The sequence below is a fragment of the Electrona antarctica genome, assembly GCF_951216825.1.
Source record: "Electrona antarctica genome assembly, chromosome: 5".
Lineage (NCBI taxonomy): Eukaryota > Metazoa > Chordata > Actinopteri > Myctophiformes > Myctophidae > Electrona > Electrona antarctica.
In genome coordinates, this window is record NC_136810.1 from 44,766,671 (window position 1) to 44,791,923 (window position 25,253).

A 25,253-nucleotide genomic window follows, 5' to 3' on the forward strand; every position below is an offset into this window, starting at 1 on the left:
CTTGCACAGTAAAACAAAAGGTGACATCGATCGCGTACAGCAGGGCAATTCAACTGGTGGTCCGTGGGCCAAATCCGGCCCACCAATCAAGTTGGACCGCCCGCGGGAGAGTTAAAAAAGACCATGAGACCATGCAGTCCCTTTCAGTAGAGCATTGCAGAGGGGATATGTGTGTACCAGCTGATGCTCGCTGACGCTCGTTAATGCATCAAGGAAGGCAATTGTGTTACCTAACTTGTATGTAAGACCTACAGTTGGGTGCCACCGATATTGTCCCTTATCATTTGACCCATTTAGGCCTGACCTCAAAATTTAAAAAAATCCTTCTAAATCCTCCAGTTTTCTGAAATAAATATTTTCACGATTTTTCAAAAATAGCAGACCTACAAGCTCGTAGCGCGCCACTCGGTGGCGCGCTATGAGCTTGTAGATCTGCTATTTTTCAATAGCTAAATTATAACAATGTTTAAAACACCAAAAGGGGTTCCCGCCCAAAATGGGTTAACTGTCCTTTTGCGCAGATCACGCAAACCTCAGCAAAAAGAAAAGGACAATATCGATGGCCTCCAACTGTAGGTCTTACATAAAAGTTGTGAAAATATGGTAGCGCGTTGTGAAGTGTACACGTGAGATCGATAGCTTGGGGGGGTAGGGGTGGGGGGTGTCAGTCCGGCCCCCGGACGGACCCTTGGCTTTCTGACAACGCGGCCCCCTGAACAATTTAGTTGAATAGCCCTGGTGTACAGTATGTACTGTGGTAATGTAGATTATCTGGAGGACACAAAGTGAATTGGGTCAGTGTGTGTGGGTGTGTTGTGCACATGAATTCTAATGCCTTTCTTTTCATGTAACGTGTGAGCGAATGCGACACAGGATTTTCTGGTACGTGTGTGTGTGTGTGTGTGTGCGCGCTCGCGCGTGCGTGCGTGTGTGTGTGTTGTTGTATAGCGGTGTATCTCTGTCCGTGTTTTGTGTGCCTGTTAGTGAGGTATGTGGCACAATCAAGAGCTATATACTTCAAAGGCCGTCTTCTTCATCCCGGACCACGCTGTACAGTCACAGAACCAAAGTGTCAGTGGGTGAGAGGTTATTTACCCCGGCTCTCTGTTCTGTTCTCTATCTCTCCTCCTCGCACAAAGGATGCCTTGTGAAAGGCACGCAGCCAAGAAGGAAGGAGAAAGCTGTTTATTGCAAAGAAAAGAGAGACCCCCGTCCGTCCCATGACCGTCACCCCCCGTCCCCCCAGTGCAGAGAAAATAGTCTGCTTTTTCCAGCACTTAGTCGAGGGGGAAACAAATTGAACCTGTCCTCTTTTCTCACCCTCTCGCCCCTCCTTCCCTCATTTGGCTTTTTTGTCGTGGCTCTGCCCAGAAGACAGGGTTGCTATGACGACTCCCAGCAATGCGGCGCTGCATGGCCTCAGCTTTAGTTCTATCGAGTCGGGTTTATCTTCACACTTCTGCTCCCCTTATTTTACATGCGATAAAAACACACAGTTTTTCTGCTTCTCTTCTCATTTCCCCTGACTAAAGTAGGACTGCAAAGTCTGCAACTATCGATTGTTTTCTTTAGCGATGATTCTATCGATTACTTTCATCGTCGAACACACTCATTAAAACCTGGGAGCTGACCAGTATACGACCACAGTGTGATGCTGTTGTACTGGAGCAGTTTGGGGTCTCATGTGTCTTGCTCAAGGGCACTTCAGCATTGTTGGGGCCTGGGGGGGAGGTGAGGTGACCATTCACTTCCCAATCCAGATGTTCCTTGCCGGTCCAGGGAATCGAACCGGAAACCTTCCGGCAACAAGGGCGCTCCTCTAACCTTTAGGCCGCCAAGTTACTATATACGATCCGGTGGGAATGGCTAGTTTCCTGTATGCATTCCTGACAGAAAAGTAGAAAACTAAAAGGAGCTCTCTCTCTCTCTCGGTCTGTAGAATGCAGTTTGCCGGATGCACGGCTCATAGCGCGCCACCGAGTGGCGCGCTATGAGCTTGTAGATCTGCTATTTTTCAATAGCTAAATTATAACATAATGTTTAAAACACCAAAAGGGGTTCCCGCCCAAAATGGGTTAACTGTCCTTTTGCGCAGATCACGCAAACCTCAGCAAAAAGAAAAGGACAATATCGATGGCCTCCAACTGTACTTTTCATTCGCATGCGCATGGACAGTGACGACATACACATACAGTATGTGTTTCGGCATCCTTCCTTCCAAGCCTTCCTCAGCATGTATGGCAATACAAACATTTGTGACAATTATATAGGGGGGAACCATATACAGTAGGGTGGTGCAACACAGAAATCGGCCTGTCTAAAAAATATAATAGGCCTCATTACAAATGTAGGGGTTGCCAGTTTGATCCTGGGCTCCCCCACAGTTAGTGTCGAAGTGTCCTTGAGCAAGACTCTGAACGCCTAATTGCTCCCGATGAGCAGGTTGGTACCTTGTATGGTTTCCTCTGCCATCAGTGTATGAATGTGTGTGTGAATGGGTGAATGTAATGCACGTACAATGTATAATGTATAAACGCACCATTTACCATTACACAACACGACGTATGTCCCATACCATTTACATACAAATATAAAATACCGGTCGAAAAGTTACAAAAACTGTTCAATTCCTGACATTAGCATAGAGGAGATCAAGGGTGTTGGAACAAGTGACATACTGGGAGAAGTAATGTTGCGTGCCGGTACAAGCTAAAAATATACATTTTTAACCATGGAGCAATTATTGAAGATATACATAAGCCAAACCTCTACCAAAGTGTCATAATTGTTTTAAGCTTTAGGAGCAATAGGACACTTTGATAGAGGTTTGGGTATTGAGTAACCAATGGTGCAAACCTGGATTCAGTTCATTTGCAAAATAAATGCAGGAAGGTCCTGAAAGGTGTTTCCGACTATACAGGTACAGTAAATGAGCGAAATCTGTCTGTGTGTGTCACAGTCTGTCTGTCCACAGACCGTGTCCCCACTTCAGCCACTCCCACGTTCCATTCCATCTCTCAGTCCTTGTCTCACACCTGCTCATACTCCCTCATCAGCCCAACAGTGCCATGCCCCTTTCACACCTGGGAACATTTCCCCAATCAACCAGACTCATTTCACACACTCAGTGAGCGTGTGACAAGGTATAACCTGACAGTGAGTGTCACTCACTGTCAGGTTATACCTTGTCACCCTTGTGTTTGGTCTCGCTTGTTCTTGGACTCTGCGTTTTTGGACATCCTGCTTTACTGCCCACATTTCTACACAGTAAGCCTTGTATTTGTTGGACTGCTGCTGTTTTGCCTGCATTCTGCTCTGTAGATTAGCATGTTTGGACTACTGCTCTCCTGCCTGGTTGTTACTGTAAGATTTGCCTATTTTCTTCTGTTATTAAATTCTTAAATCTACTCTTGTATAATGTGGCTTTGCATCCTGGGTTCAATCTAAACCTCACTCCTGACACGTGTTCACGCGTGTATGTCTGTAATTGTGAACTGTCCGACTGATTGATTTATTCAAACTTGCCGCGTGGCCCCGAGGGGGACCTATGATGTTATCAGAAACTGGTTTTGTAAATCAAACCTGGACATTTTGAAACAATTTGTTTGAAGTGCTGAAGTGCCCTTGAGCAAGACACTGAGATCCCAACTGCTCCAGTACAACAGTGTTTATAGAGCATTTCACACCGGTTTTGAACGCAGTTCAGGCGATCATAATCAATGAACTATAAATGTTATGTCACGTTAAACAAACATACACCAGTAAGACGCACTGAGGGCGAGAAGCAGCCTCGCCCTAAAGAGCGAGGTCGCATGCACGCATCCGCCTGGGTGACAGCAGACTGTTGGGCGAGTGCTGGCGCTTTGGCATGGGGGGTCAGATCAACATATGGAATGAATTCTGTACTGGCCATATATGGAGCGTGTCTTGAGTGTACAGGGTTTGATGAGGTCAGATCAACAAGAGTTGCTGGGTGGCTCCATATATGCAGATCTAGGTCCAGTCTTCTCCATGTATGGTTATCCAGGGTTAGATGAGGTCAGTTTCGTGATTTTCATATATGGAGATGGCCATATATGGTGGCGTTAAGGGTCTCCATGATGTCATGTGATGTCACAAGGCATGATGGATTAGCAACCATATATGGTGGTGTGAAGGACGCGAGACGCAGGATGTCATAGTAAATGACCTTCGGTCACATTAATTCCCTGCTAGCCCAGCCTCCCACGACCATCACCTGCTATCCAACATTAGCGTATTGGACATTCTGGGATTTACGTTCAAAGCCAGCAACGTTTCTAATCCTCGCTGTCCCCGACCCGTGTCCCTTTAAAGTTGAATGGCTTAGTGAGATTCTTGTTGGACAGGAAATCAATTGCTCAGTCATGTGGAGGGGAAGCATCTAATCTGACATGCAGTACAGTCACACAATCAATACCTGGAAAACTGGGACAGACATCAGAGAGACACAGCGAGAGAAAGGGGTTGATGTGTGGAGACAGAAATAAATCATGTACAATGTACATACTGTACATGGATGGACAATGATGAAAATGTCAAAAGAAGGGATAATATTAGGGACAAAAAGGTTGAGTATAAAGTGCAGAAAGAGAATGAAACTAGAAAAAGTGCCCTTCTGGGCACAGGTCTCCACCAGGAGGATAGGAGTACTGTGTGTGATGTTTGGCAAAATGTTTAGGAGTAATATAATCATGTTTTGTGTGTGTGTGTGTGTGTGTGTGTGTGTGTGAGACTCGGCTTGGCCTGTTGTAGCGCCACCATGAGGCTGATTTGAAAACTGTCAAGTGGCATTTCTTTCTAGTGGGAATATGCATGCACATATGTTTCACCGCAATCGGACGCTGCGTTGAGTAGTTGTGGCAATTTGTACAAAACGGGTACAAAGCGGGCTACTCCTGAAAGGTTTAGAAGCCAATCGTAGGCAATGATGGTGGATTATGAGAAATCAAACAAACGCGTCTTGATCACATGACTATGGAGAGAATGTGTACCGATTTGCGTGAAATTTGGATAAAAGGAGTAATATTAGAAAATGTGTTTTACATATGTCGGCCTCCTGGTGGCGCTATAAAGAGCAGATGTGAAAAATTCCAGGCAAAGGTTTTTCCTTGGCCTTTATGGAGTTGGCATACAAAGTTATCCACAGATCCGTGCAGTTAGAGGTAAAAACACTTTTCGACGACTTATAGCGCCACCATGAGGCTGAGTTGAATGTGCCTAGTGGGAATGTGCGTGCACAATTTCACGGAAATCACACCATGTGTTCATGATTTGCAGCATTTTGTTTGAAACTGAGCACTCCTGCGAACTTTGGAAGCCAATCTTAGCCAATCAGGATGGAGTCTGAGAAATCTGAAAGACCAGTTTCGTTGAATGGCTCTAGAGAGACTGTGTACCAATTTGCGTGATGTTTGGACAAAATTTGTAGGTGTACTGTCCAAAAACTTGTTTTGCACAAATCGGCCTCCTGGTTGAGCTATAACAAGCCGTTCTGGAAATTCTGGGGCAGAGGTTCATCGTTGGCATCCAGGGAGTGTGTGTGCAAAACTTGACATCGACCGGGTTAACGGTGCAGGAGATTAGCTGTTCACAGACGGACAGACGGACGGACGGACACACACACACGGACGGACGGACGGAGTGCAAAACATACTCTCTCCCCATGCCTTCGGCCTGGTGGAGACAATGAACCAGCTGTAGGGGGAGAGAGAGAGAGAGAGAGAGAGAGAGAGAGAGAGAGAGAGAGAGAGAGAGAGAGACCTGCTCGGTCGACACAAAACATCCAGTAAAACCCCCGTGGCTAAACTCATGCTGTATCTCTGGGGTAAGAGTATTGTCTCTGAATGTACAGTATACAGAATGTACCGGTCCTACTGTAGCTATTGAGGTCACTCTCCTGCATGGTGTCGTCCACACCTTCACATCCTGTTCCTTCCAGCAATGGTGTAAAAAGTACTCACATTATTTTTTACTTAAGTAAAAGTATCAATAGGCCTACTGCAATGTAAAAATACTAATAGTACAAGTATTGGTATTAAAATGTACTTAAGTACCAAAAGTAGAAAGTAGGCCTACTCATGCAGAATGTCCCATTACACAAGTTTTCAAATGTAAAAAAAGTATTAAAAAAAACATTTGAATATAGCAGATCTATACAAGCACACAATGCGTCGCATTGTGACACATTGTGAGCTTGTAGATCTGCTATTTTCAAATGGCCGAAATGTACATACCATAGGACTGAGGTATATGTTAATGACGTTTAGAAGATGTAGAACACTTTCTTGGCGTTTTTATGTGTGTAATATGTGGTTTTAGATATTTTAGATTTTAGCACTATTCATTGACACTGGGGCTAGGACTACAATTCCTACGTATCATGCTTTGGTGCACTGCTCCTCCTTGTTGATAGGGGGAGGGCTGTCTTACTGAGACAACATGTATTGTAGTCACTTCTGTGAATCTGTGCATATGTCACACTAGTCGATACATAGCAGGGATTTTTGTCCAGCGTCCACTTTATAAAGTCCATGCACTCCAGTGAATAGCATTTATCCATTTAGATAACTTATTTGCTAGTTTAGATTTGCCAAAAAAACAGTGCCGATTCTGGCTACCCCACCAAGCACAACGTCCTCGGAAACATTTCCCATGAAGCCATTCTTGAAAGCCCGGGCCTCAGGCCATTCAGCCTGCAGAGTCCACACCAACAGATCCATCTCCCCATATGGGGCCCAGAAAAACACCTTCTGATCCAAATAAAGACTATGTGTCTTTGTTCTCTGTTTTATGTGAGAGGACCACAACAAAAACAAGTATTTTGGGCTCAAAGGATTTTCACATTTTGTTCTACGACACAAAATAAAATATGTTAGTGCGAACCCCACGTTTTTTTTAACGTGTTTGCTAACAACTGGATACATGAAACTACAGTTGTTGTCAGGTGCTTCTGTGTTTATTCCTAGTACTAACAACAACACACCATGTTTAGGGCAGTGGTGCTGACAGATTCTGCTGTAGATTCTGCAGAATCTGACTTGAGAGAGATTAAGTTGAAAGTAGTACAAAAGGGTAGCCTGGTTTCCAGCCTTATTCGCTGCATTCCGTGATTTGTTCGACTTCGCTACTCAGTCTAGCCAGCCTCCTGATTGACTCTATCTGTATTTAATTGTCTCCACCAGGCCGAAGGCATGGGGAGAGAGTATGTTTTGCACTCCGTCCGTGTGTCCGTCCTTCCGTCCGTCTGTTACCAGCTAATCTCCGGCACCGTTAACCCGGTCGATGCCAAACTTTGCACACACACTCCCTGGATGCCAACGATGAACCTCTGCCGCACATTTTCCAGAACGGCCTGTTATAGCGCCACCATGAGGCAGCTTTTCAAATTTTTTACCTAAAACTGCACCGATCTGCGTGAAACGTTGCATGCACACTCCCTAGAGGCCAAGGACAAATCTTTGACCTGCATTTTCCGCATCTGCCTTTTATAGCGCCACCAGGAGGCCGACTTTTGTAAAACACATTTTTTTATATTACTCCTCCAGATCTGTCCAAAAATCTCACAAATCGTTACACAGTATCTCTATGGTCATGTGCTCAAGTCGGATCTGTCCGATATTTCATATTCCATCCTAATTGGCTATAATTGGCTTTCACAGTTTGCAAGATTGCCCCGTTTTGAACAAAAGCCTCAAATCATGAACGCAGCATGCAATTTACGTGAAATCTTTCACACATTTTCTTACTAGGCTGAGGAACCCTTTTCACATTGGCCTGTTATAGCGCCACCAACAGGTTGATTTTTGCAAAACACATTTTTGGAACAAAATGCCTCAAATCATCCAATTGCCATTAAAGGCGTATGAAGAAATGGCACCCTTTTCACATTGGCCTATTATAGTGCCACCAGGCACTCTGCATTTCCTCAACATAATGAAGAAAATTGTTGCAAAAAACTAACAAACAAAAAAACATGTTTATATTACTCCTAAACATTTTGCCAAACATCTCACACAGTCCTATCCTCCTGGTGGAGACCTGTGCCCAGAAGGGCACTTTTTCTAGTTTTCACCTGTTACGTAGCGACGTTGTTGTTGATACCAGCAACGTCAGCCAGCGCCACTCTGTAAAACCTACGGTAAAAAGTCAACACTAGTTTGATTCAGCAGACCACGATATCAGATTCAGTAGTACAAAAAAAACAGCCAGCTGTGTGGTGTGGGTTTAGTGAATGATAAGGGGACGTTGCAGGGTAACAGCAGTAGCGGTGCATTCATATGGCGTCAAACTGGTGATTTTTCCCAGCCTGCACCACAGACCAATCAGAAGCCTCGGGTCGATTTCTCTGTTTTGGGGTGCCCCGCCTACCTTGGAGATAGAATACTTTCCAGACTAGTGAAGTACCAGCAAAACAAATCACGGAACGCAGCGAATCTGGCTGGAAAACAGGCTAACAAAAGGGTGCATTCGGACATTCTGTGGTGTCTTTGAAAATTCAGAGCGCTGTGCTCTGGGAGAACTCAATGACCACAGTTGACTGCAAAGTAAAGAGGGTTTTTTTGTGTGTCTGAACATTGGAGGCAACATTCACAACAGAAAGTAAATTGCAAAATGCGATGATCGTGTCTTTGGTTCTCTAGTCTAGACCACGGATGGGCAACTTTGATGATGGAGAGGGCCTGAATTATTCTTTGCTATTTTTTAATTGGATACTACTCAATATTAAAGCTACTAATTTAGACTGAAGTAATTAAAGCGGGTCATACCGCACTGTTGTGACGAAAAGAGAGTTGAGCCAGAAGGCAAAGCTCTCTGTCTACCGAGCAATCTTCGTTCCTACTCTCACCTATGGTCATGAAGTGTGGGTCATGACTGAAAGAATAAGGTCGCGAATACAAGCGGCCGAAATGAGTTTTCTTCGACGGGTGGCTGGCATCTCCCTTAGAGATAGGGTGAGAAGTTCAGTCACACGAGAGAGACTCGGAGAAGAACCGCTGCTCCTTCGCCTGGAAAGGAGTCAGCTGGGGTGGTTCGGGCATCTGGTTAGGATGCCTCTCGGGCACCTCCCTAGGGAGGTCCTCGACGCACGTCCCACTGGGAGGAGACCCCGGGGCAGACCGAGGCGCAGTTGGAGGAAACACATCGACTCACTGGCCTTGGAACGTCTCGGAACGTCTCGGAAGTCACTAATGTTGCTCTGGAGAGGGAAGTCTGGAGCACTCTGGTGGAGCTGTTGCCCCCGCGACCCGACTACGGATAAGCGGTTGAAGATGGATGGATGGATGGATGTTTGCATGTTTGGAATTGTAACAGCTGAAATCAATAATATATCAGTATTCCAGTATTAACCTGAGGGCCACATTAAGTGAAGGTGGGGGCCGTATGCGGCCCCTGGGCCACCAGTTGCACATGCATGGTCTAGACAGTATTTAAGATTCAAAATATTTTATACATTTGAAAATTTGAAATGGGACATTCTGGTACTTTAAGTACTTTTACCGGTACTCAAGTAGATTTTGAATTCCGGACTTTTACTTGGAACCACTTACTTGCACTAGGTTATACAATTTCAGTATTGACTACTTTTACTTACGTGAAAAACTGGCCCTGGGTACTTGGGTAGGCAACCCGGCCTGGCAGGGACCTGTGCTCCAACATGTGTGGGCTAAATTAACATTAATTTGAATAAATAAAAATGTGTATGAAAGTATACATTTTTCTTAGTTGCTACAGTTTGGGGCCATTTAGGCTCTGTTCTACATTTGGAAGTGAAGCTCTAAATTATTCATAGGTGATGAATGTCTGAGCCAGTCTTCTGTGCCTGAAATGTTTCCCAAAGAAGAAATATCAATGTCTCTGTATGGATTAAATATTAAATAGCAGCTCAGCAAAAGCCTGTGGCACTAAAAACCACAAGGGTTCCATTTCCACACTCTCAAAGTTAAATTTAGCACTCCCAATTTTACTGTCCCTCATCACTGATCACGATGCCATATAAGAAGCTTGTATCTCCAAAGGGTCAACCACCCCGATATCTGTGTGTGTACTATGTGCGAGTACACAAATGCAGTACTAACACCCCCCCCCCCCCCCCCCCCCCCCCACACACACACACATACCCTCTCCCTCTGTCTCCCTCTCGCTGTGTCAGAGTCAGGAAGAGAGTGTGACAGGACATGTGGCCTGCTGTGCCATGGCAGTGCCACGTACGACCAACATCTTGTCACTACCTACTACAGGGGTGGGCAACTTTGTCGATGGAGAGGGCCACTATATTTCCACACCTACTCCCGAGAGCCATATATTACTGTCGTAGCAAAAATAGCCGATCTACAAGCTCAAAACGCGTCGCGACGCGTTTTGAGCTTGTAGATCGGCTATTTTTGGCTATATTCGAATTGAAATCTTGAATTATTTTTTTGCTATTTTTGAATTGGAATCCTGAAAATTTATATTTTTATGTAATTTCAAATGCCTTCAATTATACTTGTGTTGAGCAATGAGCTACTAATTTAGACTGAAGTAATTAAAGCGGGTCATGTTTGCATGTTGTGGAATTGTAACAGCTGAAACCAACATTAACCTGAGGGCCACAATAATTGAAGGTGGGGGCCGCATGTGGCCCCCGGGCCGCCAGTTGCCCACCCCTGACCTACTACTATAGTCACTGCTGGCACAGCGACAACACTCGCTCAGAAACTGTCTGTCGAAGACTGAACGCAGACTGAACTGCAGAGCATGAAGCTTGGACTTAGCTCCCCCTCGGACACACCTGTGGACTACACCAGGTACAGATGACTTTTTTGTGGCACTCCCTCATGGAGCTACTTGCGGATTATACTAGGGTCAGTCCACCCTAGGTGGACACGCACTGACCTTTTGCACCTTAATCCCATGTATAACGCACTGACGCACTGACGCACTGACACTGTGCTCTTTTTTTTTAGAGCGTCCATATGTATATCATGCACAGTATAAGTATAACATGCACAGTATACATACATTGCTGCTATGCTCAGGCACCTTAGTTAGTTTTTTTTTTTATTATCTCAGGTACTTTGTAAATATGTAGATAACTTGTCTGGCCTTCTGTTGCTCTCTTGTTTTGATCTCCTTCCCACTTGCCCCCCACCCCTCTTCTTCTCCCCCCCCCCCTCTTCTTTCTATGGAAATTAACGTTGCGATGGGAACGATGTACAAAAACGAATTTCACCCACTTCTTTACCTTGTAAACCTGTGATGTGATCTGATTCTGATTCTGATAGACCATTTCAACGCGCAAGTGTCCAGCACGGAATTATAGCCGATCTATGGTTGTTTTGTGAGCTTGTAGATTGGCTATTTTCGGTGTGAGACATGATGCACAACCAAGTGTAATTCAGGCTTTATACACGCAGATCATAATACACTCCAATGAAAACAACACGGTCATTTCATGTCTCTTGTTTACAACAGGGAAGAGAAAAACATGTCTGGCACTGAACAATTCATTTCAAGCTGAGGAATAGCACAGTTTGCCCATTCGGCAGCAGTAATATAGTGAGGGCCTTTGTGTGAGCCAACCATAAGGGTCATGCAGGAAGTGGCAGCAGCAGGGCAGACGGACGGTCAGTGTGTGGTCCTCATGGGATACCAGCAGACTGGATGGATCCCTGGCTTCCGGAACGGATTGGAGAGCCAGATGTCTCTCAGTCATATGGTCAATGCTTGGTGGAGCAAATAACATGGATTGAGTGGAGGTTATGGAATGAGGGGCGACTGTGGCTCAGGAGGTAGAGCAGGTCGTCCAATGATCCATGGGTCGGCGGTTCGAATCCCGGCTCCTCCTGTCTACATGTCGAAGTGTCCTTGGGCAAGACGCTGAACCCCAAATTGCTCCCGATGTGCTGGTTGGTACCTTGCATGGCTTCCACTGCAATCGGTGTATGAATGGGTGAATGTAATGCAGAATCTATGTAAAGCGCCTTGGATAAAGGCGCTATATAAATGCACCATTTACCATTTACCATTTAGGGGCCCGCCCTAAGAAACCATGACCATTTCCTTCTCTGCTGGGTCGGTCCATTGGCTTTTATTAAACCTTTATCCCAGCTTACAATGATAATTATCGCCAAACGGTACAATTGTACAACTGCGGAAGGCCCAGAGGGCTACTCCACAGTACACTTTCAGTCCACAATACCATTTCCCACTAAATAGACCACTGAAGTCTGACGTCACTGCCGCTAGAGGGCGCTTTAAAAAAATAAAATACAATTTGTATTGTAATCCCCATAGGGGGGATCATACTGTATAAGAACTTTAATATTCATTCATATTTGATACAGCCTGTTTCGGGAGAAAATTGAATTAACACATTCCCTGCGGATCACGCTATTCCGGACTTTTTTCCCATTGTCTTTCCCTGCAGAACACGCTATTCCCGACTGTTATTTTATATGTTTTATTCGCCGTTTTTTGATAACTTTTAAGACATACAGGTTTTCCGTCGGACATCCGTGACACGTCACACTGACCCTCGATTCCTAGGGCTTCTGGGAAATTGAGGCTCAATGCATTGCCTACGGTGCGTAATGGCCGCATCAATCTCACTCTGTTCTGTGTTGTTGTTTCAGATCGCTGCGGCGGTGGAATGTTCAACTCAAACGACGGCGTGATTCTTCAAAGGTTAGTGAAAACACCGGCAGGGAACGGTAGTTAGAGATTCATTTATAACGCATTCAACGTGTTAATTCTGCTGTAAAAGTCTTACAACTACACTTCCTGGTCTGAATTCAATGTCACTACCATGCTTCATATCCATATAAAGTAACATCTCCAGGATGATTTGTTTATCTTCGAACACAGTCCTTATTGTGAGGCGATCTAAGATTCCCCTGTGTGGATTTCAACAGAACTAATAACCGTCGCAACAATACTTTTCACATGTCAAACCCACTGTGTCCGTTTCATTTGCATATGGCATTCCATTAATAATGTGTGATAATTAAATAATAAAGATTGAACATTGTTTTTTCATACACTTTATGAAGCTACAGTATCGGCGTCACGGTGCTAAGCCTCCATTTTAACAGTGGTCCTCCATTAGCAACCACAGGGAAAAGCGGCCCCGTCACATTCAATATCCAATATATCAGCCGCACCAGTGCACATGCCATCCACTCAATGACATAATCCACTTCTCTGTATCACAGCGTACGTACCCACTCTGGCTTTTAACACATAACCTAACATAACCTGACCATCAAGTGGACTGCTGGTTTATCTAACCAAACAAACAAACACAACTCCTTTTTATACATCATACTACGATTTTGTAACCCATTTTGTCCAATTGCCTAAACTGTAATCCTGGGCGCTACTCTCCCTCTGCCAACCTGGGGAGAGCCCCAAACTGAGATCATGCTTCCTTCAATGCATGAGGAGTGAGCAGGCCGCTTCTTATCACCTGACAGGGGGAGTTTCCCCGGTAGGATGTATAGCGCGTGGAAGGAACGCATTTTTCCGACCTGCAGTTCCTTTTCCCTCCATCAGGCACACCGAGTCACCGACTGACCAGGGGGAGTTAGTATAGAGACCATGATTACTGCATGTTGGTATCTACTGTTACCTTCACAAAAAACATGCAGTAATCCTACCATATGGGGAGAACATGCAAACCCCACAGAAAGGCCCTTTCGCCAACCATGGGCGCTGATGACGCGGAGCAGAGAACACGCCCCCAGCGCTCACAGCGTCCCCGGTGAGAATCGAACCTGGGACCTTCTAGCTGTGAGGAGACAGCGCTGGCTTTTAACTACCCCTAGCATCCCTATTCTGAGAATGTCGTGATAGGTGAGTATTTGGCAAAAAATGCCAACAGCACAACGCAATGTTGTAATCTTGTTGTAGACTTCGGTTACGAGATTTGGTTCAGGGAGGGGAAACGGAAGGGGTCCTTGGGCCAAGGATAGAGCCCTGGGGGACCCCCGGTGGTCAATGAAGGGTTTAAGTGGTTAACACATGCTTGATTTATCCAGCAAATGATCCTTACACAGTACTGTAGCAGTTTATGACTATAAGACTTTATGACGCTGCCAAGTTGAAGATGAACTGTGCTCCATGGCGCGATGACAGAGCTAGGACAGACACGGCGCATGCAGGGATGACTCTATAGGACAGACACGGTAGGGATGACACTATATAGGACAGGCACGGTAGGGATGACTCTATAGGACAGACACGGCAGGGATGACACTATAGGACAGACACGGCGCATGCAGGGATGACTCTATAGGACAGGCACGGTAGGGATGACTCTATAGGACAGACACGGCAGGGATGACTCTATAGGACAGACACGGTAGGGATGACACTATAGGACAGACACGGCAGGGATGACACTATAGGACAGACACGGCGCATGCAGGGATGACACTATAGGACAGACACGGCAGGGATGACTCTATAGGACAGACACGGCAGGGATGACACTATAGGACAGACACGGCGCATGCAGGGATGACTCTATAGGACAGGCACGGTAGGGATGACACTATAGGACAGACACGGTAGGGATGACACAGCTAGGACAGGCACGGTAGGGATGACACAGCTAGGACAGGCACGGTAGGGATGACACAGCTAGGACAGGCACGGTAGGGATGACACTATAGGACAGACACGGTAGGGATGACACAGCTAGGACAGACACGGTAGGGATGACACAGCGGACAGGCACGGTAGGGATGACACAGCTAGGACAGGCACAGTAGGGATGACACAGCTAGGACAGGCACAGTAGGGATGACACAGCTAGGACAGACACGGTAGGGATGACACAGCTAGGACAGACACGGTAGGGATGACTCTATAGGACAGGCACGGTAGGGATGACACAGCTAGGACAGGCACGGTAGGGATGACACAGCGGACAGGCACGGTAGGGATGACACAGCGGACAGGCACGGTAGGGATGACACAGCGGACAGGCACGGTAGGGATGACACAGCTAGGACAGGCACGGTAGGGATGACACAGCGGACAGGCACGGTAGGGATGACACAGCTAGGACAGGCACGGTAGGGATGACACTATAGGACAGCCACGGTAGGGATGACACAGCGGACAGGCACGGTAGGGATGACACAGCTAGGACAGGCACGGTGCATGCAGGGATGTGTGGAGCTTGCGGTTGCATCCAGACCAGGACCATCTCATACATACAGGAGAACGGCCAACATCCAGACCAGTGTTGATTTCGTCTACTAAAACTATGGCGGAAAAAAATGTTCGTCGACTACCTTTTTACATTGACAAAAACTAAATAAAAACTACCAGTAAGCTATGATGACTAAAACTAAGAGGGCGGGACTAGCAGAGAAGATATCCTGTAGAACTAAAAGACAAGTCATTGTATGCTTGGTTACGCTCTGTTAATAGATGATCTATTAGATCGGCTATTTTCAGCAGGAAACCAAGTGTAAAATTTGCCATTACCATGTCGTCAAGGCCCGCCAAAATACATTTTAGAAGACAATAATCATCTGTAGATTTAGTCGACCAGTCATGATGTTTAGTCGACTAAAACTAGGCCAACACTAAAACATTTCAGATCGACTACGACAAAATTTGCTGTCAAAATTAACGCTGACCCAGACTGGGGCTCCAAAGCTGATGGATGATTAGAGAAGGTAACGCACACATGCACACGCGCGGACACGCGTGTACACACGCACACGCGCGTGCACACACACACACACACACACACACACACACACACACACACACACACACACACACACACACACACACACACACACACACACACACACACACACACACACACACACACACACACACACACACACACACACACACACACACACACACACACACACGGTGTCCAATGAGCGTGAGTGTAATCTAAGCGCTGTCACCTAATCTCATCGCTTCAGTCTCGTCCCAGCAATCAATTTACAATTTAGGCATTTAGCAGATGCTCTTAATCCAGAGCAACTCACGGTGATGGGTCGGTCGGTCGGTCCATTGGCTTAGATCTTTTATTCCCACACATTTCTCATATCGTTTCTGTCGGGCAGAAACCTTGCACCTCCATATTTCAACAGTTTAGGTTTTTTCATCTCCTTAATGCCCTACTACTTCATGTGTCAAGCAAAAGTAATGAAAACAGCCGGTCTCATGACAAGTCGCGCTGCAACGCGTTGTGAGCTTGTTGTACAACAGGCAATTTTCACTTTCCATTTCCTGAAAAGTAACGGCTTTGGACATACAAGGTTTCCACCCCGACAGCAACGATATCCGCTCACTCACTCAGTGAGTACTGTAACTTCCTACAGTGTGATATTCACTCAGTGAGTACTGTAACTTCCTACAGTGTGATATTCACTCAGTGAGTACTGTAACTTCCTACAGTGTGATATTCACTCAGTGAGTACTGTAACTTCCTACAGTGTGATATTCACTCAGTGAGTACTGTAACTTCCTACAGTGTGATATTCACTCAGTGAGTCCTGTAACTTCCTACAGTGTGATATTCACTCAGTGAGTACTGTAACTTCCTACAGTGTGATATTCACTCAGTGAGTCCTGTAACTTCCTACAGTGTGATATTCACTCAGTGAGTACTGTAACTGCCTACGTCTTCCGCACTGATATCCTGAAAAGTAAAATGATAGTAAGAGAAATCTATGCAAATCTGGGAACTAAATCGTTACCAAGAAATTTCTTCACCAATGTGTTTCTAAAGGTGTCTAATAACATGTACTAAAAGTTTGAAATTCAACTCCCGTGGGAAATTGAGTTATTAGCATAATATGCATAATATGCCCATAACATCCTATATAAGGCAAAAAAGTCCAAATTTCATCATTCTTTAAGTAACATGTGACATATGAAACTAGGGTGTTTGCATGATTCTGAATCCATTCCAAGCATTAGTTTTGCACAAAAAACACTCCTTGGGAGGAAAACGGCCACACAAACGTGATGAGGTCAGCACGTTTGGTCAAGTGGATATGGCCTAATTTAGCCCAAGGAGTGTTTTTTGTGCAAAACTAATGCTTGGAATGGATTCAGAATCATGCAATCACCCTAGTTTCATATGTCACATGCTACTTAAAGAATGATGAAATTTGGACTTTTTTGCCTTATATAGGATGTTATGGGCATATTATGCATATTATGCTAATAACTCAATTTCCCACGGGAGTTGAATTTCAAACTTTTAGTACATGTTATTTGACACCTTTAGAAACACATTGGTGAAGACATTTTTTGGTAACGATTTAGTTCCCAGATTTGTCAAATACCTGATAAAATGCCCTTACTATGACTCATTTACAGTGTTTCCCCTAGAGTGTTGTCTTTGTGTTAGGGCTTTTGCTTAAAAAAAAAATCACTGCAATCATTTCTGCAGTGAAATTTACATTTTACTTGCACTATATCTGCTCCTGTTTAATAAATCAGTAGTTTGCATGAAAATAACATATATTATTTCAGGTGTTTTTTTAACAGTGGTGGGGGCCAATGAGTACTGTATATACACAGTATAGACTAGAGGGTAGATGCGCATGCATAGAGTGAGTGGCAAATTGAGTGGCAAAGTGAGTTTAACGTTTAACGTTGTTTAATGCAATCAGATAAGACTTTTCTGTTTGCATGTATGGGCTGTCAAGGCCAGAAAGTCGTTTTTGCCACTCAGTAGGCGTTCCCGCATAACTTCCGGGTATGATGATGATGCCATGTCACGCGCATATCCTCTACAGTATATTATGTGAAACACCGGACTTACAGACTGAAGGTCTTGATATGCAACGTCGCACACTGAAAATGGACCGATCTACAAGCTTCCAACATGTCGCAGCGCCACACGTTGCGAGCTTGTAGATCGGCTGTTTTGGTTGCTTGACACCCGCGGCTCACAACTAAGTACTATGAATGTGACTTGAGGATGGAGCGATGGACTGAGATGCCATATAGATAAATAGACACACAAGCTGGATCAAGGCCATCTACCACGTGTATATACGACCACGAGGCATTCGTTTACATCAGTGGTGGAAAGTAACTAAGTACATTTACTTAAGTACTGTACTTAAAGTAAAATTTTGAGGAATTTGTACTTTGCTTGAGTATTTCCAATTTCCAATACTTTTACTTCCACTCCACTACACTCCGGAATATTCTACTTATACTCCACCTCATTTATTTGAAAACTACTTTGTAGATTTGGATTATTATTATTACAAAACTCACATTAGCCACTTCAGTTTCTATACATTTCGGCCACTTGAAAATAGCCGATCTACAAGCGTCGCAACGTCGCATCTCACAATGCGTCGCGATGTGAGCTTGTAGAGCTTTGAACACTTAAAAACGGGACACTCTGCATTAATGACTACATTTACTTTTGCTTTAAGTACATTTTGATATCAATACCGTTGTACTTTTACTCAAGTAAATGTTGTAATTCCAGACTTTTACTTGTTATATTGTGACGTAGAGCATTTCTACGTCGCAGTATTGATAATTTCACTTAAGTAAAAACATTTGAGTATACTTTTTTCCACCACTGGGTTTTTTACATTCCTATACTATGTACATACATGGTCTGCAGGAGGCTCGGAGGAACCGTGCAGCCAGCCTTGGGAGGGAAGTTCCAAAACAATCCGGGAGCCATCTAGCAGCAGCAGTAGTAGCAGGGTATGAGAAGAATACAAGAGACAAGAAGATCTAGTACTGCTACTGGTGCATTGCAGGTGCTTAAAGGAAGGCAGCAATACGATTCACAGAATTACAACCAGGAGGCTCCATGCAATGACTACTAGTCTACTACCACACACTGCAGGAACACTGGCAGAAACATTAAGGAGGACTCCTTAGACTGAGACTTAAGAAAATAGACCTTCGTCAGTGCTTTAACACATTTTGACCTGAGATCAGATTCTAAAAATGTCTTCTACATCCTGACAGTTTTCTGAAAAAGCTATGTTTCTATGTCAGTCGTTCTTTGATTTTTCAAAAATAGCAGACCTACAAGCTCGTAGCGCGCCACTCGGTGGCGCGCTATGAGCTTGTAGATCTGCTATTTTTCAATAGCTAAAGCATAACATAATGCTAACACCAAAAGGGGTTCCCGCCCCAAAATGGGATAAGAGTCCCGGGACCGAAGTGTTAGCTGACTATATAGCTCACTGTATAGCTCACTATATGAGCACAGATCACTTCATCATGAGCATCTAAAAAATAAAATAAATTCTATTTTCTTAAGTCTCAGTCTAAGAGGAGTCTTCCTTAATTTTTTCATGCAGCGTTTTTCCTGTCAGTTTTCCTTCCTGGTGTTTTTGAGACCACCACCGCACCTGCAGTTAATTAACCTGGAACAAAGAAAGGCGCAACAGTTTCCCTTGTACTACACACTGCAGACATCTTATCATTGGTCCCCCGCCCCCCAAAAATTAAATAAATAATAATAATAATAATAATAATGGTAATAATAATAATAATGGTAATAATAATAATAATAATAATAATAATAATAATAAAAAAGAGAGATGAAAAGGATCCCTTGGAATTAACTACAAAAGATAAAAAAAGAGAGGGAGAGATGTGAACATTAGTACTAATAAAAAAATGACAAAAATGGCACTTATATACCTCCCTCCTAGTCCTATGCTATCTATATCAAGTACATATAATGCAATGCTATACTGTAGCTACTAGTTTAGTCTATAGCCGTGGTTCTCAGCCAGTGGTCCGGGGAACACCAATGGTCCTTGAGGGGGTTCCAGGTGGTTCCCAGCTAAATGAGTTGGTAACCAAATGGACCCTTATAGATCATTAACTAGCTTTCGGTCTATTGACCTTCTTCAGGCATTCACTTTTATTTGTTTTTATTTTAAGCTCTCAAGAATTAGATTGTTAAACACCTGCATTACTTAATTTACAAGAAGTACACAATTAGAGAATGTAGAAGAATTGTTATTTCGATCAACGTTTGCCTGTTGACAAAAATCGTATTCAATGACAACAAAGTCTTCTAAGTCTTGGTTCTGAGAGGCTAAATCTCATCAAATGGTGGAACATGGCTCAAAACTACTTAATAAACAATGGACCTTGATATGAAAAGGGTTGAAAACCACGGGTATAGTGTAGTAGTCTATGTATTTGTGTAGTTGTTGAGCCAGATATTTGTGTGTAATACTATACCTCACGAGTGAATACCGGTAATAACAATACTTAAAAATACTACTCAAAAATGCGTGTTCAGTGTAAGTGCAGCTGTGTAGCCTATATGATATATGGAACAAGCGAGAGGTTTTGTCAGGACGAGCAGCATACTGTACAGAGCTGATGTAGGAACAATGTGGGGTGCGCAGTTCTTTGTAAATCTATTTATATAACGTGAGCTACAGTATATGAGACACAACCGCTCCCGTAGGGAAGGCAGGGACAGCTTCAATAATGTGTATGTGTGTGTGTGTGTGCGTATGCGTGCGTGCGTATGCGTGCGTGCGTGCGTGCGTGCGTGCGTGCGTGCGTGCGTGCGTGCGTGCGTGCGTGCCACTCTTCTTTTTTAAAGATGCCTGAATAAGTGTTACTCGTAGCTCAGAAACACATTGTTCAAGCAGAGACATTTGGTCCTCAGACAAAACATTAATGGGACTACTTACAACCATCAAAGATTCTATCTCTCCCCGGTGCATTTCATATAATTGCAGATGCATTACATCATGTTGGAAGTTCAAGTGTGTCACAGTAACAGCGTTCAACAACTCATGCGGAGAATGTTAGCGGACAGAAATTCAATACGCGTTTATGACTTCCACATACACTAATCAACAAGATTCTCTCTCTTTCAGATGGCCCAATCCATTGCAAAACCAAAGCTAATATTCACAATTTCACATCATTTCCAACCTTAACAGATGCCACATAAAGTATGCACCCTCTGCTTCTTAATGTTGTACAAAGCAAGCACATCATTTTGATTTGACGCCAATATAAATCTACGCCCTTCGTTAAAAGCACAATGACTTTCTGTATATTATACTGAAGAGCATTATGTGAACAACATCAGCATCCCCCCTGGGGCCACAACACAGCAGAGTATCAGTCTAGTCTAACTGACAGGCCAGCGCGAGATCCAGTACACTTGTCACAAGTTGTTAGATTGCATTTCAGTCAGAGCCAGGTTAATTACATTCATTGCACTTGCCCAAGCTCGCCGTATAGTTTTAGTTGACTTGATGCGGTGGGGATAAGGCTGTGCCATACACACTATATGATGCACCACTATGTCTTTCTATAGGAGTTAATACATTCAAGCTGTCAACATCCTACTCACGCCAATGCAGAGGCTGGCATGGGGGGGGGGGGGGTGGGGGCACCGCACAGGGTAAAGTACTGGGGTATGCTGCCTCACAGACAGCCACCAGGCAAGGCAGTATATGCACTCGCTGCTTACCTATATATACATCATGCTTCTAAAAGAATCCCCTGCTTATAAAAGACACTTAATTTGACTCCCTGGACAAAATGAAGTACGAAGTTAAATTGTGAAGTAGTTAAGCCTTTTGATGCGGCACAAAGACTTGCAGCCTTATAGATTCGAATGGCACACTACAAGACGGAAAGAAATCTAACTAAAATACCTTACCTGTGATGTTGTATAGATCTTCTTCAATTTGGTGAAGTCTACGTGTGACGTTTGCCTCTGTGTCTGTCTGCTGCGTGTCCCTCAGGCTGCGTCTGATGGGAGAGTGTGCTGGTGAAGTATGTGCTCGCTATAGAGAGAGAAAAAGGCAGTGTGTGTCTGTGATGATCCCCCCTCCCTCTCTCTCTCTCTCTCACCATCTCTGCCTCTCTCCCTCCCTCCTTCCTGGCAATAAACAGAGAACACGTGGCTCCGCCGATGATACAGCATGCTGAGGATCACAGGACAGAGAGGAGAGGAGAGGAGAGGGGAAGAGGAGAGGATGAAAGTGACGGGAGGTCAATTAAATGGACGATAAAAAATATAGGTGTTTGTGAATGATGGATCATAGAGCTAGAGGGGGTGACCAGAAATAATAGAGAAATGGTTTGGATATGCATGCGGCATGCGCACACCGACACACACACAACGACACTGGCTGCACTATAACTGCAGCCAGCCAGCGGTGTTGTTGAGCAGCCTGCACCGCTCAGTTCAGAGGGGTGTGATTTTTTGAATGGGTTGAATCTAGAGTTGCAACACCAGCCATTGAGCCCATACATCCAAATAGAAAAGTCTGATCTGATTGTATTAAGTAAGGGATGATGTCTGGCTAGGTGGTCATTGTTGGGAGATAATTCACCGACAGGGTGATTAACCACGAACACGGCTACTTAATACACAAATGTATAAATTGACCCAAAAGTGACAACAAAACAAAGTATTGCCTTGCTCACGGTAATGAAATTATTCCAAGTTGGCCCCGCAGAGGCAACGAGTCGCTTCGGAAATGTGAGTGTTCCATCAAATGGAATCAATTATTCTTGAAAGCATGTTGTTTAGTTAAATGACATTGTGTGTTAGTTCACATGGCTGTCATGTTGTTTAGTTAAATGACATTGGGTGTTAGTTCACATGGCTGTCATGTTGTTTAGTTAAATGACATTGTGTGTTAGTTCACATGGCTGTCATGTTGTTTAGTTAAATGACATTGTGTGTTAGTCCACATGGCTGTCATGTTGTTTAGTTAAATTACATTGTGTGTTAGTTTACATGGCTGTCATGTTGTTTAGTTAAATGACTGTGTGTTAGTTTACATGGCTGTCATGTTGTTTAGTTAAATGACATTGTGTGTTAGTTTACATGGCTGTCATGTTGTTTAGTTAAATGACATTGTGTGTTAGTTCACATGGATGTCATGTTGTTTAGTTAAATGACATTGTGTGTTAGTTTACATGGCTGTCATGTTGTTTAGTTAAATGACATTGTGTGTTAGTTTACATACCTGTCATGTTGTTTAGTTAAATGACATTGTGTGTTAGTTTACATGGCTGTCATGTTGTTTAGTTAAATGACATTGTGTGTTAGTTCACATGGATGTCATGTTGTTTAGTTAAATGACATTGTGTGTTAGTTCACAAGGCTGTCATGTTGTTTAGTTAAATGACATTGTGTGTTAGTTCACATGGCTGTCATGTTGTTTAGTTAAATGACATTGTGTGTTAGTTTACATGGCTGTCATGTTGTTTAGTTAAATGACATTGTGTGTTAGTTTACATACCTGTCATGTTGTTTAGTTAAATTACATTGTGTGTTAGTTTACATGGCTGTCATGTTGTTTAGTTAAATGACATTGTGTGTTAGTTCACATGGATGTCATGTTGTTTAGTTAAATGACATTGTGTGTTAGTTCACAAGGCTGTCATGTTGTTTAGTTAAATGACATTGTGTGTTAGTTCACATGGCTGTCATGTTGTTTAGTTAAATGACATTGTGTGTTAGTTTACATGGCTGTCATGTTGTTTAGTTAAATGACATTGTGTGTTAGTTTACATACCTGTCATGTTGTTTAGTTAAATTACATTGTGTGTTAGTTTACATGGCTGTCATGTTGTTTAGTTAAATGACATTGTGTGTTAGTTCACATGGATGTCATGTTGTTTAGTTAAATGACATTGTGTGTTAGTTTACATGGCTGTCATGTTGTTTAGTTAAATGACATTGTGTGTTAGTTTACATGGCTGTCATGTTGTTTAGTTAAATTACATTGTGTGTTAGTTTACATGGCTGTCATGTTGTTTAGTTAAATGACATTGTGTGTTAGTTCACATGGCTGTCATGTTGTTTAGTTAAATTACATTGTGTGTTAGTTTACATGGCTGTCATGTTGTTTAGTTAAATGACATTGTGTGTTAGTTCACATGGCTGTCATGTTGGGTACAGCATAAAATCCAAGCAGCCCAGCGGCTGCAGCCAGGTGCTCCGAGCCTTTGATTAGGCAGTGGTCTGTTATAGAGCGGAACGGTCATTATCCAGAAATGACACACTGCTGAATTTGGCGATTGACCAATCAGAATCAAGCATTCAACCAAGCCGTGTAATAAACCATGTTAAACTCACCAAAATTGCAGCTGTAAGGCAAGCTCTTTCAATCTGCAAAGCATTTGTTTCATAAAATATCCACGACATTGTTATGAGCTACTTTCTGTCAATACATTCTGTGCAAGTGATCATTTCTCAGAGTGTATCTCTACTTTACTGGAGTATTTTTATTTTGGATACTTGACCTTCACACTACAAAGACACAACGCATCGCATGGTTCAAGACGCGTTGAGAGCTTGTAGAACAGCTATTTTCATTCTGAAGATTTCTGTAAAATGTCTACATTTCAATACAGGAATGCATTGATATTAAAAGGTAAACATAGGCCTCTATGTACAGTATATGATCTATGTTTACATTGGCTTTAATGATCAGTTCTGTTATACTGTACATAAGTGTATATTGCACATTTTAAAACGCCCTGTAGCTGATCTAACATCACTGTAAACCATGGCCCCTGGGGGGGCTTATTGCTTTATTACATAACAGCCCACTAAGATCAAATTAAAACTGTTTCCAATTTGGAAGATTGGACACAAACACTCCCCTTGCGGGTTCCATCAGATCACTGTCAGAGTGAACCTTTAAATTGTGGATGTTGTATTTTATTTTATGACAAGCTCTTCTACCACGTCAGCCATAGCTCTAAAAGGGTTTCGTTGCTTTGTAATCATAGGGGAACCTCTTCTGTATAGTGCCTGTCTTAAAGGTGCTATTTGTCAAAGGTGCTACATATATAGAACCAGGCAGTAGAAGGAGGATAAATTAAGCTAGACGAAATAACTAGCTGGTTAACTAGATAACGCGCTTCTAGTGGTCTCCACATAATGGGCGTGTAACGCGTGTTACGTTTGAGAGGTAAGCACTGTGTCACGGAGGTCACGTTGGGAAATTCTTAGTAAGTAACATCTTTTTCGTGATGAGGAAACGATAGGAGAAACAATGTGCGGAAACGGCAGCAAGATCTGTGAACTATTCCGATAAAAGGTTAGACAATGGAATACAACCACCCTAAACGGACTACTATCTGTACTGAGTAGACCGCTAGGCCTACTGAACATGTAAACACTAAACAGAGCTGCTACCTATAAATACATCTTAAATCTAAAGCTTTTTTGTAGACTATTTAAAAAGTCTTGAGAAAAAATGCTGCCA

The 25,253-nt window shown here is 43.5% G+C and overlaps 1 protein-coding gene across 2 annotated transcripts in view; it reads right to left on the reverse strand.

Annotated features, from left to right (window-relative positions):
• The window catches only part of ndrg4 (NDRG family member 4), a 64,183-nt gene extending 42,313 nt beyond the window's left edge, over positions 1-21,870 (reverse strand). For both annotated transcript variants that reach the window (XM_079502061.1, XM_079502062.1), the window contains exon 1: positions 21,680-21,870. The gene's annotated coding sequence lies outside the window, so the exon portion shown is untranslated. The remainder of the gene's footprint in view (positions 1-21,679) is intronic.
• Between the last annotated feature and the right edge of the window lie 3,383 nt (positions 21,871-25,253).